At 38.9% G+C, this 12500-nt stretch overlaps 1 protein-coding gene across 8 annotated transcripts in view; it reads right to left on the bottom strand.

The window, feature by feature from the left end:
* Positions 1–12500, bottom strand: part of GSE1 (Gse1 coiled-coil protein) — a 1047037-nt gene that overhangs the window by 114877 nt on the left and 919660 nt on the right. Inside the window, exon 1 of one of the 8 annotated variants that reach the window (XM_053701060.1) lies at positions 6394–6588. The exons of 5 other annotated variants lie outside the window; for them this stretch is intronic. The gene's annotated coding sequence lies outside the window, so the exon portion shown is untranslated. Of the gene's footprint in view, positions 1–6393; positions 6589–12500 lie in introns of those variants that run through there. 2 more of the 8 variants (XM_053701052.1, XM_053701034.1) reach the window with 2 other exon arrangements.

The following is a 12500-nucleotide window of genomic DNA, read 5'->3' on the forward strand; positions in this document are numbered from 1 at the left end:
CATGGAGTTAAATAGGCAACGTCCCACTTCAGAGCTGAAATGTTACATCTACTGTGCAGAACAAAATTATATAGGGTTAGTGAATTCAAAACATACCTCCTCTAACAAGAGCAAGTGCATAGGAATCTCGCTGTAACCCATTCAAATGGCATACTCACTGCACTTAAAGGGGCACTGAACCCAAATTTTTTCTTTCGTGATTCAGATAGAGCATGACATTTTAAGCAACTTTCTAATGTACTCCTATAATCAAATTTTCTTCATTCTCTTGGTATCTTTATTTGAAATGCAAGAATGTAAGTTTAGGTGCCGGCCCATTTTTGGTGAACAACCTGGGTTGTCCTTGCTGATTGGTGGATAAATTCATCCACCAATAAAAAAGTGCTGTCCAGAGGTCTGAAAAAAAAAGAAGAAGCTTAGATGCCTTCTTTTTCATATAAAGATAGCAAAAGAACGAAGAAAATGTTATAATAGGAGTAAATTAGAAAGTTGCTTAAAATTGCATGCTCTATCTGAATCACAAAATATTTTTTTTTAGGTTCAGTGTCCCTTTAACCCTATGTTGTTTAGCCCCAGTTTATTAGCTACCAATAGATATGGGACATATGTGGTTTCTTTACACAGAAAGTGGATGCAGGAAGTCATGAAATAAAATCTACAGTTAGCACTAACCCAAATAACAACCAAATCAGCTTGTGCTATTAGTTACAGACAGGCGCCTGCTATACACACACATTTACATACACTGCATTATTACCAAACGCCGTACTAGATTACATAGCTGTAAGCTTCTCAGAGGTTATCTATCTGCCAGTGTTTACAACTATTCCCACATATTAAGCAGATGGTTTCAAAATCCATCAAATCCTTTATATTCTTGTACTCAGAACAGTGACCATGAAAACACTGAATATTCAAATGGGAGAAACAGGGAATGCTTCACCTATAAACACAGTCATCAAATTTACATTTTCCTAAGGATCTAAACAGGGCTTCTTGCAACTTTTTTCCCCAAGACCCAGTGCCATGATACCACATATCTTTGTGACCCTATTTTTAAGATTGGTCTGAAAATTTCTGAAGTAATATACAAAATAGCTGCACTTTTTGGCAAAGTGACTAAAATGTGTGCGTACTTTATTCCTGATAGTAGTCAAACTTGAATGTGTTGTAAAAGGTAAGAAGACACACACACACTCTCATACAACACACACACATTTATACAACACACACACTCATACAACACACACACATATTTATACCACACACACACACACACACACATTTATACAACACACACACATTTATAAAACACACACTCTCATACAACAAACACACACACACACTCTCATACAACACACACACACACACACTCTCATACAACACACACACACACACACTCTCATACAACACACACACACACACATTTATACAACACACACACATTTATAACACACACACTCTCATACAACAAACACACACACACACACATTCTCATACAACACACACACACACACACATTTATACAACACACACACATTTATAAAACACACACTCTCATACAACAAACACACACACACACACTCTCATACAACACACACACACTCATAACACAACACATACACTCATAACACATACACTTTCATATGACACACACACTCATAACACACACACACTTTCATGTAACAAAAACAAGTCGCGACCCAGTAATAGGTCCTGACCCGTGGTTTGAAGAACCCTGATCTAAACAACAAACCGATATGCACACCAAAATCTCCAAAACAGGGTATTTTATCATGAATTACAGTTGTCTATTATTTATAATTGGTGCTCCTGTGCTAGATGAAGAGGAAAACAAAAACACATCTTTGTTAAGGCATGACCCTGCCCACATATAACTATGGGAGTTTTTCTTATCATTCAGTGATTTGTGCACAAACAAGCATTTCCTTTAGTTTCAATATCGATTTAAAGGGCTAGTGGTCAAAATTGAAATATGCATGGGAGCATTTCAGCTTGAAATATATGCATTTTAGCAATATTCTCCCATTAGCAGATATGTTTCTAGTAAAGGTAATTAGTGTTTGTCAGTGGTATACGCACATATCCTGTTTAGAGCCGTGCACCAGTATTTAAACACTACACCTACTCTGAGAGTAAGCAGTGGCTTATTTGACACAAATGAAGTCTTCACAGACACAATATACAACACCGGCAGCTCTTTGAGCTTGAATACTAGTGCACAGACCCTCACAGCATATGTGCTTATGCCCCTCAAAAACAGTAATAACTTTAACTAGAAGTATTTTTGTAAATACTTATTTTTAAAATTGAAATGCACATTTAAATTTTGACCTTTCTACCCCTTTAAACATCTTTACATTTTAAAGAAAAAAAATTGTGTTTAATGTCTCTTCAAGATGCCATATGACCCTTGGCAGGGGTATAGTGTGCGCTTCCCACGTTCTGTAAAATGATTTATCCTTTCACTCTAGTGACACCTCATTATAGCGCCAGTCTCTATTATACTTTATTATACTGTACAAAATCCCTTGGGGTCACATACAAGTATTGACAGTAACACGTTTGCATGTCACCATTCATTCTGTGTATACAGCATGCAGGGAGCTGCTGTAATATGACAACATTGACTGCTGAGGATATATCCCAGCACCTCCCAACCCCAGCACCATAAGTTTTATGGCAACTGACAATTAACCCCTAGAGTGCCACAGTTATCCTCATTAAATGGCAATATTAAAGCAGATATGTTGTTAATATTGGCAATCTTTTTGAAGAAAAGGGTGAAATCTTAGCCTTAAAGTATACAATGGGATGCAGTTAGTGTCCACATGACATAGAATTATAGTTTGAAAATAAATCTGGGCAGTGAGAAATTCTAGCTGCTTTTGTGCGCTCCAATGTGTCAGTGTGTACAATAAAGCAAATAATATGTAAAGCAGGCGCATGAAATCACTGGATACAATACTCATTATACGCAGGGGGGCTGTGTAAAGTGGCACAGTAAAGCTTTTGTTGACATTTGTTAGTGTGTACTAGGTTAGGAAGCAGGTTTGTGCACGAGCAAAAAAAAAAAACAACATCTAGCTGATGCTCTTGTACTTCCCAAACCCTGTGCTACTTGTGGTAATTCAACAAGCACAGACATGTCTCATCTGCAAAACTGCTTAACCCCTCCATCTATACAGCTGAACACTAGGTGCATTAGCAATGTCCCCTAACAAAAAAACACAGCCCACATTTTTATTACTGAATGCTAAAATCCTGGAGCAGGACACACAGTTAGGGCCAGCACTAATGCACACTAACAAGAGCAGGACACACAGCTAGGGCCAGCACTAATGCACACTAACAAGAGCAGGACACACAGTTAGGGCCAGCACTAATGCACAGTAACAGGAGCAGGACACACAGTTAGGGCCAGCACTAATGCACACTAACAGGAGCAGGACACACAGTTAGGGCCAGCACTAATGCACAGTAACAGGAGCAGGACACACAGTTAGGGCCAGCACTAATGCACACTAACAGGAGCAGGACACACAGTTAGGGCCAGCACTAATGCACACTAACAGGAGCAGGACACACAGTTAGGGCCTGCACTAATGCACACTAACAGGAGCAGGACACACAGTTAGGGCCTGCACTAATGCACACTAACAGGAGCAGGACACACAGTTAGGGCCTGCACTAATGCACACTAACAGGAGCAGGACACACAGTTAGGGCCTGCACTAATGCACACTAACAGGAGCAGGACACACAGTTAGGGCCTGCACTAATGCACATTAACAGGAGCAGGACACACAGTTAGGGCCAGCACTAATGCACACTAACAGGAGCAGGACACACAGGGCCAGCACTAATGCACACTAACAGGAGCAGGACACACAGTTAGGGCCAGCACTAATGCACACTAACAAGAGCAAGACACACAGTTAGGGCCAGCACTAATGCACACTAACAGGAACAGGACACACAGTTAGGGCCAGCACTAATGCACACTAACAAGAGCAGGACACACAGTTAGGGCCAGCACTAATGCACACTAACAGGAGCAGGACACACAGGGCCAGCACTAAGACACACTAACAGGAGCAGGACACACAGTTAGGGCCATCACTAATGCACACTAACAGGAGCAGAACACACAGTTAGGGCCAGCACTAATGCACACTAACAGGAGCAGGACACATAGTTAGGGCCATCACTAATGCACACTAACAGGAGCAGGACACACAGGGCCAGCACTAATGAACACTAACAGGAGCAGGACACACAGTTAGGGCCAGCACTAATGCACACTAACAAGAGCAAGACACACAGTTAGGGCCAGCACTAATGCACACTAACAAGAGCAGGACACACAGTTAGGGCCTGCACTAATGCACAGTAACAGGAGCAGGACACACAGTTAGGGCCAGCACTAATGCACACTAACAGGAGCAGGACACACAGTTAGGGCCAGCACTAATGCACACTAACAGGAGCAGGACACACAGTTAGGGCCAGCACTAATGCACACTAACAGGAGCAGGACACACAGTTAGGGCCAGCACTAATGCACACTAACAGGAGCAGGACACACAGTTAGGACCTGCACTAATGCACACTAACAGGAGCAGGACACACAGTTAGGACCTGCACTAATGCACACTAACAGGAGCAGGACACACAGTTAGGGCCAGCACTAATGCACACTAACAGGATCAGGACACACAATAATACAGGTAAAGAGCAAAGTGTGGAAACACAGGGCAACCACACACACCAGCAAGGCATACATAACCACAGTGATGAATCAAGCATACACACAAGTAAAGGCAGGCATCAAACAGGTTATACACATGCAGCCTACAACAGGACACAAACCCACAGCAGAGCACACACCCATATACCCAGTACACAAACACGCATGCTATTCCTCACAGCAGTTTATAGCAAAATGAAAAGCTGCCAAGGTCTTCAGCCTAAATGATCCATGTTCTCATTCAGAGAGATATAACAAAGGGGCAGCAGAAGGAATTTCCCTGAGGCTAAAATGCCTGCCAACTGCATGCTCTGCTAGACCTGGAGTCTGCAGATCAGAGGCTGTCTTCTGTCTGTGTCACCCAGGGATCACAGAGTGGGAATAGAATGCAAAGAATAGATATACTTTAAGCAAGGAGACACTGGGGGAGGGGGCATTACACACAGTGAATGAAGATGTAGAGAGCAGCGCTGCGGGTGGGGGCTGAAGACGGCACTAACACACACACTGGGGAGTGGATATAGAGAGCAATAATGTATACAGGGGGAATTTCAACCCACGGTTAGAGAAAAGGATAGCAACAACATAAGGACAGAGAAAGAGCCCAGACAAGGATAAAGATGACGGAAGGTGGGTTAGTTAGTGAGCAAGGGTTAAGGCTCAAGAGAAGAGAAGGTAAATAGACAACAAGGAATAAAGAGAGAAAGAAATGCAGCAAGAGATGGTTAAACTTTGTAGAACAGCTGATATGATGGGACAGAGGTGTCATGTAGTGAGGGGCTAGGGAACGGGAAGGGTGTGATAGTGAGACTGTGTAAAGGTGAGGAAAGGACAGCAACAGAGTGCAAGAGACACCAAGTAAACAGGGAGACAGCAAGAGAGTGCGAGAGACACCAAGTATACAGGGAGACAGCAAGAGAGTGCGAGAGACACCAAGTATACAGGGAGACAGCAAGAGAGTGCGAGAGACACCAAGTATACAGGGAGACAGCAAGAGAGTGCGAGAGACACCAAGTAAACAGGGAGACAGCAAGAGAGTGCGAGAGACACCAAGTAAACAGGGAGACAGCAAGAGAGTGCGAGAGACACCAAGTAAACAGGGAGACCGCAAGAGACACCAAGTAAACAGGGAGACCGCAAGAGAGTGCGAGACACCAAGTAAACAGGGAGACAGCAAGAGAGTGCGAGAGACACCAAGTATACAGGGAGACAGCAAGAGAGTGCGAGAGACACCAAGTAAACAGGGAGACCGCAAGAGAGTGCGAGACACCAAGTAAACAGGGAGACCGCAAGAGAGTGCGAGAGACACCAAGTAAACAGGGAGACCGCAAGAGAGTGCGAGAGACACCAAGTAAACAGGGAGACCGCAAGAGAGTGCGAGAGACACCAAGTAAACAGGGAGACCGCAAGAGAGTGCGAGACACCAAGTAAACAGGGAGACAGCAAGAGAGTGCGAGAGACACCAAGTAAACAGGGAGACAGCAAGATGGTGCGGGTGAAATGGGGAAAGAAGGAAAAAACAGAGATGGAGTGAGAGGTCAAGAGGGGACAGAGACATAAAGACAGTAAGTGGCAAGAGGAACAATCCCAGAGACAAAGAGAACATAAATAATGCCAGTCACCTTTACAACACAAGCTGAGGATATAGTGAGTTCTTACTATGGAGCAAGGAACAGACTGGCTGTCATCAAGCTTCTTTTTTCCTCTTTTTTGGCTTAATTTCTGCTGAGTCGATGGATCAAAGTGCACACACTCCAAATAAAGGCTCCAGGACACAGCATTATCCTCCGCCAGCGTCCCGGGCTTATCTAACAAAGCAATAGCACACTTGCCTTGTGAAAACAAGCTGACACTCAGGCTCTAACAGCTGCCACCAGCGTCACATGGGCTGGCCCCATCTCCCCAGCCAGGCTGCCTGCAGATAACACTGGCCGTTTTGTCATGAGACTCACAGCAGTAGAGTCTATTCAAAGTGTCTGAGGCAGCACTGATCAGGGGGTGTCTGACCCCACTGTGTCCTCCCATTCACAGGAAATGAGGAGAGAATATAAAAAGGCAGACCCAGGATCCTCATGCCTTTCAAAACCAAAACATAACAAATCTAGATAATCAGAAGGCGAGGCAAATGGAATTCGTAATTGTATAGGTGTGAATGTGTGTATTTATTATTAGACATCCCTGTGTGGGTTTCTCCTATAATACAGGGAGAGACGCAACTCAGTGATGATGCTAGAGAGCACAGGACCTATTGGCAAGGCAGGTTTACTCTATACAAAAAGAAGTTAGCACATAGATTATATTGGGGGGGGGTTATATAATATTATTTGTACAGTGATGCCATTGTGTAGAGCTGAGAACACGAGCAAGGGATACACTATAGGTGATGAACACAAGGAAGAGAGATACAGCACTATAATAATGATTAAATAGAAATACAGATGCATCAGATTGGTATTCGGGCTGGTTATTGGAATCAGAAGAGATATCATTAGTAACATACAGTGATGACAGAGCTGAGGAAATACAAATCCCATAGATAAGAAACTAATTGCTAAATAAGTATATTATTATAAAAGTCATCCAGGAATAAGGCTTCTAAATATTCAAACTTATAAACTCAAAGTTATAGAAAATGTATGCACATTATATTGTATTACGTAAACACCGGGAAAGTGATTAAAAAAAAAAAAGTAACACATTGTTATAATACAAACACAGCAAGTCTTTCTCCAGCAACTTATTATTTGTAAAAAATATTACTACTTGAGGGTTAACAGCAGACTTGCACCACACACACACCAAAGCTGAGCACGCCCCTCGCTGGCTGTGTGATGTGCACATGATCCGTCCCTATAACCTCAGGCAGCAGAGTTCACATGAGATATGATGGATCAGAACTGCTCCTCCCACTACAAGATGAAGCATTGGTGGATTAAGCCATAACTGGGACTAGACAATGGATTCCTGAACAATGTTTTTCATACCAGATTTTTCTAAAAAAAGGAAGATGGGGACAAGGTGGCAGAACAATATAGAAATCAAACAGCCAGCTTTTTCTCTCTCTAGGCTGCAGTGTTCATTGTTTTACTGTACAGTTATGTATGGTAAATGACAGCTTAGAAAAAAATTAAACTTTCATTAAGATAGAACACACAATTTTAAAATTAACTTTCCAATTCACTTCCATGATCTAAATGTGCGCAATCTTTTTATATGCACACTTTCTGAGGCACCAGCACCTACTGAGCATGTGTAAGATTCACAGACTATATGTATATGTATTTTGTGATTGGCTGATGGCTGCCACATGATGCAGTAAGAGGGAAAATAGAACTTTAAAATTTGTCAGAAAATCTATTACTCATTTAAAATTCAAACTAAATGCTTTTGTATTGTCTTTTTATTTATTATTGCATTTACTGATTATGCCATTATACTATGTTTAGAGGCCCTTTAAATGTGCCAATGTGTTTGCCATATTGCTATGGTCAGGCACCAACTAAGGAATATTTCGTCAAGTAAGAAAACACATTCCTTGGATGCTTTTTCATTTTGATTGAATGTTACAACATAAGGACGTCTGCCCAAACCAGAGAACTGGTGCTCCGTAGATTGTTCCCAGGCTGCGGTAATACCAAAGGTTCTTGGCCCTTTTCATACGTTCAACTCAGATCCACACTTTCTCAAATAATAAAGCCAGGGCCCTTACATTAAAGGGACAATCAGGTTAAATTCAATTTTCATGATTCAGATACAGCATGTCATTTTAAACAACTTTACAATTTACTTCCATTAAAAAAAATGTGAACAGTCTTTTATATTTACACTTTTTGAGTCACTAGATCCTACTGAGCATGTGCAAGAATTCACAGACTATACGTATATACATTTGTGATTGGCTGATTGCTATCACATGGTACAAGGGAAGTGGAAATATACATAACTTTGACATTTGAAGATCAGACTAAGTACTATTGTATTGTCTTGTTATCTTGCATTTGTTGATTATGCAAATCTAATGTGTTGACTGGTCCTTTAAACATTTGTGTAGAAGCTTTCTTGCAAGGTACACATTTGATTGCATCTAGTAAAAGTTATTAAAGGTTTTGTGGGAACTCATTGTTGTGCTCAAAGCTTGCCTAGTATACTATTCCATATGAAGAATATTATGTATTTGCAAGCACATTTCTACCTCCTAAATGTGCTGTGGAGGTGACATTATGCTAGGAATATTACCTAGTTGACAGGTGAAAACACATAGATATCACAAAGCTGCAATACCTTTTATTTATAGCATTGGTGCAAATGCAGGTATATTGCAGAAATGCTTCCATGCAGATCTGAACTACATTACAGGGAATTTCATTTGACTTGTATTGTCCCTTTAATGACACCTAATGAATGGCCTTGCCCAAGCCACTCATGCAACATGACATCTATTTTACATAAACAAATGTAATTCAAAGATTTTAAAAACTTTATTCTTAAATACACTGTTATTTACAGAATACAAATCTAAGGCTATTTGGTTAAAGGCTAAAACTGTACTCGTATTTGTGCAGTGAGCTTTAATGAATCCATGCTAGTGTCTCCGGCCCTGCAAGTTAATTTTAGGTACTCATATGGGTTTTTAATTAACACATTCTAAATGAGCATATTCATGGTATTAATTCTGAGTGGTGGTTTTCTTTATACAGGGTAGTCAGTCACAGTCACCATTCTCCTGAACAACCAGCAGGGGCCACTGCGAACCCACAGAGCGTCTCCAAACGATTATTACCCACAAGAGCTAAATGAAGAAGCCTCAGCTAAGGGGATTAGTGAAAGGGAACAAGGGTTAGAAATCCTGAGCAGCCTCATTAGGGCGAAGGGCAAGCAATGAATAAGCCTGAGTTTACCCTTTAGCGGCCACTGAGGCTGCATCAAAGCCCTCCCTGGTTCACAGCCATATACAAAACCATTTAACTGTATAACCTGCTATTTCCCCCAGTCCCAAAGTAGTGAGAAACTGCAACAGAGAAGCTCTTGCCAGTCTTTAACACTGGGTGGGCTAACAACTCATTCCATCCAAACAAGCTTTCTGCCCAAGTAGTATTGTTATTAGTAATACTTTTCTATAAACAGACAGACAGACTGACGAAAAGACATCCTACTTCTCATACTGCCAGCTCAGATCAGCAAGAAAAAGAGCATAATAAATTGATCTAACAAAACAGAACTGTTTATGTTTTTGTGATGTGCATTCTGTAATAGCTAAATAGAGCAGTTTACTCAAGTGAAATACCTCTGAGAATGCGACTCCCAAGAACATCTCATATCCCCAGAAGTGGCTCAGAAATGCACTGCTAATTCTAAACAGCACATGACTGTGTGTATATACACCCAAACACACATATACACATCTATACACCAATCTATATACAAACACACATATACACCAATCTATATACAAACACACATATACACCAATCTATACACAAACACACATATACACCAATCTATATACAAACACACATATACACCAATCTATATACAAACACACATATACACATCTATACACCAATCTATATACAAACACACATATACACCAATCTATATACAAACACACATATACACCAATCTATACACAAACACACATATACACCAATCTATATACAAACACACATATACACCAATCTATATACAAACACACATATACACCAATCTATATACAAACACACATATACACCAATCTATATACAAACACACATATACACCAATCTATATACAAACACACATATACACATCTATACACCAATCTATATACAAACACACATATAAACACACATATACACATCTATACACCAATCTATATACAAACACACATATACACATCTATACACCAATCTATATACAAACACACATATACACATCTATATACCAATCTATATACAAACACACATATACACATCTATACACCAATCTATATACAAACACACATATACACCAATCTATATACAAACACACATATACACCAATCTATACACAAACACACATATACACCAATCTATACACAAACACACATATACACCAATCTATACACAAACACACATATACACCAATCTATACACAAACACACATATACACCAATCTATACACAAACACACATATACACCAATCTATACACAAACACACATATACACAAATCTATATACAAACACAGCTATACACAAATCTATACACAAACACAGCTATACACAAATCTATACACAAACACAGCTATACACAAATCTATACACAAACACACATATACACCAATCTATACACAAACACACATATACACCAATCTATACACAAACACACATATACACCAATCTATACACAAACACACATATACACCAATCTATACACAAACACACATATACACCAATCTATACACAAACACACATATACACCAATCTATATACAAACACACATATACACCAATCTATACACAAACACACATATACACCAATCTATATACAAACACACATATACACCAATCTATACACAAACACACATATACACCAATCTATACACAAACACACATATACACAAATCTATACACAAACACACATATACACAAATCTATATACAAACACACATATACACCAATCTATATACAAACACACATATACACCAATCTATACACAAACACACATATACACCAATCTATATACAAACACACATATACACCAATCTATATACAAACACACATATACACCAATCTATACACAAACACACATATACACCAATCTATACACAAACACACATATACACCAATCTATATACAAACACACATATACACCAATCTATACACAAACACACATATACACCAATCTATACACAAACACACATATACACCAATCTATACACAAACACACATATACACCAATCTATATACAAACACACATATACACCAATCTATATACAAACACACATATACACCAATCTATATACAAACACACATATACACCAATCTATATACAAACACACATTTACATACATCTATACACATCTACACACACATCTATACACAAACACACCTTTACATGAACACATATGTATACACACAAAATAATATACACCATTATTTAAAATATATACATATATTATACATACACACAATAATATACACCATTATTTATAATATATACATATATTATACATACACACAATAATATACACCATTATGTATAATATATACATATATTATACATACACACAATAATATACACCATTATTTATATTATATACATATACTTACAAACACACACTACTATATACACACACACAATAATATACACCATTATTTATATTATATACATATACTTACAAACACACACTACTATATACACACACACAATAATATACACCATTATTTATATTATATACATATACTTACACACACACACACTACTATATAGACACACAATAATATACACCATTATATACACACACACACACAATAATAAACACCATTATTTAAAATATATACATATACTTACACACTACTATATGCATACACACACAATAATATACACCATTATTTAAAATATATACAAATACTTACACACACTACTATATACACACACACAATAAAATACACCATTATTTAAAATATATAAAAATACTTACACACACTACTATATATACACACAATAATATACACCATTATTTAAAATATATACAAATACTTACACACACTGCT

This window comes from Bombina bombina, chromosome 1 (assembly GCF_027579735.1).
Source record: "Bombina bombina isolate aBomBom1 chromosome 1, aBomBom1.pri, whole genome shotgun sequence".
Lineage (NCBI taxonomy): Eukaryota > Metazoa > Chordata > Amphibia > Anura > Bombinatoridae > Bombina > Bombina bombina.